Below are 4017 nucleotides of genomic sequence, written 5' to 3' on the forward strand. Positions count from 1 at the left end.
CGTCCAGATCTACGCACAATACGTGGCTCAAGCTCAGCCACAACCTGTGGTTCCACTCTATCCTGTCCTTGCTCCTCTTGAGCCCTCATATTTTGTCTTGCACGTGCAGGTCCATCTTCTTGGAAGACAACTCTTCTAATCTCCTCAACCCTCTCTGGTTTAGAATGATATTTGGATTCATTAAAGTGAACATCATTGCTGCGGACAACCTTTTTGGATTCGGGATCCCAAAGTCTGTACCCCATCTCACCAGAATTACCATAGCCTAGAAAGATGCACTTTCTACTCTTTGGCTCAAGTCTGTTCCTAAATTCCTTTGGAACGTGAGTATATGCCTCACAGCCAAAGACTCTGAGATGCTTGTATGAGGGCATTTTGCCTGACCATACCATCTCTGGCACGGAATCCTTCTGCAAAACCTTGCTAGGAGATCTATTTACAAGATGAACAGCTGTTGATACAACTTCAGCCCAAAACCCATTTGGCAGTTGTGCATTAGACAACATACTTCTGACCTTCTCTTGTATGGTCCTATTCATCCTCTCAGCAACACCATTTTGAGGAGGATTGTAAGGAGCAGTAAGTTCACGTTTTATACCTTTTGACTCACAAAAGTCCTGAAAGGCCTTTGAAACATACTCTCCACCATTGTCAGTGCGTAAGCATTTAAGCTTCTTGCCACTCTGATTCTCCACAAGTGTCACAAACGTTTTGAAAACACTAAACGCTTCATCCTTGTGCTTGAGAAAGTAAACCCATACTTTCCTCGAGTAATCATCTATAAATGTCATAAAGTAAGAAGCTCCCCCTAGAGATAGGTTAGGCATAGGTCCACACAAATCACTATGAACAAGTGCCAACTGTGTATCTCTTCTACTGCTTCTATGCTTATGTGGCTGCTGTGTTTGCTTACCATACAGACAATGTTCACAGAATTCAAAATCATTAAATGAAAAGCCAGGAAATAACCAGAACGAGACAAGATTTCCATTCCCTTCTTGGACATATGTCCTAACCGGCTATGCCACAAAGAAACGTTCGGCTGCTCGGTTACATTGATTACATTTTTAGAGACATTTGATACATAAATCATGTAAAGTCCTCCAGACTTTACTCCATGTGCTACTGTCATAGAACCCTTGGATATCTTCCACATGTTCTGTCCAAAAGTGGTGACGTAGCCAGCATCATCAAGTAAACCTGTGCTGATCAAGCTCTTTGTAATTGCGGGAACATGTCTCACATTCTTCAGCGTGAAAGAAGAGCCATTCTGAAACTTCAATTGAACATCTCCAACACCTAAGATCTCACATGTCTGCCCATTGCCTAGCCGAACATGATCTTTAGTGGTCACATAAGAGGTAAACCACTCCTTGTTTGGAGACACATGAAGTGATGCCCCTGAGTCTATAATCCAGTCACTCAGTGCATTTCCATCAGATGCTGTAAGAAGAGCTGAGTCCATTGTATTCTTCAAGAAGTAGATGTCTCCTGACACTAGACTGTCATCCTCTGCAACAGTGTTTGTCACATTTATTTCTTGAATCTTCACTGAGGACTTGTTCTTCTCACCATGGTCTTCAGCTTTCTCTTTGCCTTTTTCTGCTTTCCATTCTCTGCAGTCTCTTTTCATGTGACCCTTCTTGCCACAATGGTAGCATTCTATGTCACTCTTGCCTTTAGCACTGCGGGACTTGCTACGAGACTGATTCCTCTTTCCACCTTTGTACTTTTCTTTGGTCCTTCCCCTGACAACTAAGGATGTTCCTTTGCCTTTGTCCATTGTCTTTCTATTGGTTTCTTCAGTAAGCAGACTTCCTTCTACACCTGCTATGTTCAAACCATCTGGAGGTGCAGAATTACTCAAAGCTGTGCGAAAAGTGTCCCAACTTTCCGGCAATGTGATCAACAGGAACATAGCTCTAACAGGTTCATCAAACTTGACACCTTGAGCTGACAACTGACTATAGATTGTGTTGAATTCATTCAGATGATTGGACATAGGTGTCCCTTCTTTCATCTTCAAGTCAACAAGCTTCTTAAGCCAGTATACCTGTGAAGCTGCACTCTGCTTCTCATAAAGATCACTCAGCTTTAACCATGCTTGATAAGCCGACATCTCGTCTGCTACATTGAAGTAAACGCTTTCTGCCAAAGTCAGCATAATGGTAGAAAGTGCCAATTCATCCATTTCGCTCCATTCATCTTCGTCCATATCTTCTGGTTTTATCCCCTTGAGCTTTATAGGTTTTATCTGCTTCTTTTGTACCAACACGTGCCAAATCTGCTTCTTCCACAATGGGAAATTGGTTCCATCCAGCTTCTTGATATTGTAAAGAGCAGTGTCCTGTGATCCAGCCATAGCTACGCTTCACAGTAGTTTACTTTCCTGGGAAAAATTCGGCAGAGTTTCCCCTGTAAACTGACCTCTGAACCAATATCAACCTGTCAAATGAACCAAGAAAGCTTCAGATTTTGCAGAAATTTTGGCAGAGTCTCCTTTGTAAAATGGCTCTGTTGTACTAAAAACAGACCAAAAAACTGCTCCAAAAACCACTATCTCTCTAACACTGTAAGCTGTGGGTAAACCTGTCCTGCACCTGTACTGTCTCTGACTGTCCTGTCACTATCCTGTAAGCATAGACTGCGACAATGCCTCAACGGCAGTAAAGCAAAGATTCAATCCCAACTGTCTAACTCACAATCAATACATCCTAGCTGCCTATCTAAGGGTGCTCGAGGGATCGCTCCAAGACCTGTATCACCGAAAGGATCTCAACATTCGAGAATCCCCCAGCTCAATAAAACCTCACTCGACCCTCAACAAAGGCTGCAGTAAATCTGACAGTACATAGACTTCCCACAAAGTCATACATCCACAAATTTCCCACTATATGCTGTAACTGCTGTGACGGTTGTTTGCTGCGTGACTCACAGCCAGGAAACCCTCAACAAACATACATCATCTCTGACAATACATCCCATGTGGAAGTACCTGCAATGTCAGGATGAAATCTGGAATATCAAGCAGCAAACACAAGCTACCTGATGAACTAGTGGATGTCGCCTACAATCTGTGTGTAGATGCGCCCGTGTCGTATGTGACACGCCTCCAAGAACTGTGCGCCGTCCTTCGATGTGTAGACAGCCACAAATCAACACTCTGGGAGTGTCGATATCCTCAGCACCTGCAGTCGTAGGCCGAAAAACCCCAAATTTGCAGAGTCGGATCTGCACCCATCGAGACCACGTAGTCGAAAATGGCTTGCGCAGACCTTTGTCGAAGCCGAACGGTGGCCGAGATGACCTCAGAATGAAATTCTGACAACACCAAGTCCTTCGGGCTTTCCTACGAGATTTGGGGCCATGTCTTCGCCTGTGGAATTTCACTCCAATCTGAGTTGGTGACTCTAGCCTCCTGCAGTGCTGCCCCGAGCCTCGATCTGAGCTCTGATACCAGTTGAAGGAGTACGAGCGGAAGTGCGACGCGAGAGAGAGTGCGAGAAGAAGAGCACGACGATATGGTGAACTCGCTCTACTGTAATGTGTAGAGCATAGTGAGTTCTTATTAGGTTTTTACAAAAGAATATGTGTACATACCTGGCGGCCCGCCCACTTACCTGGGCGACCACATTGGGCTTTATACCCCAACAATAGGTTGCTTTGTTCATATTTGATGCCAATGGTACACATGCGCTAATATTTTGCTAAAAGGGTGTGCCTCAATCTCTACATATTCGGACAACTAAGCTTTCAAGCTTTGTTTCATTGATAAAATCAACAAAATTTATAATTGTTCATCCTTATGTTAATATTTTCTTGTTGTTGTGATTGTATATTTTTATGTAGCCTGTAATGGTTATGATCTAGACCGGCCACCCTCTAGCCATAGAGCTAGGAGGGTGGAGTTCAAGAATAGACTGTTCGGACCAGAGTGCCTGAGCAGTAGTCGGGGGCCATTGTGGACATCAGACCACACTTACAAAAAGGTCTAGGGTGAGGGGCAACCTCACCAGT

This window comes from Adiantum capillus-veneris, chromosome 7 (genome assembly GCF_014529385.1).
Source record: "Adiantum capillus-veneris isolate H3 chromosome 7, ASM1452938v2, whole genome shotgun sequence".
NCBI classification, from domain to species: domain Eukaryota; kingdom Viridiplantae; phylum Streptophyta; class Polypodiopsida; order Polypodiales; family Pteridaceae; genus Adiantum; species Adiantum capillus-veneris.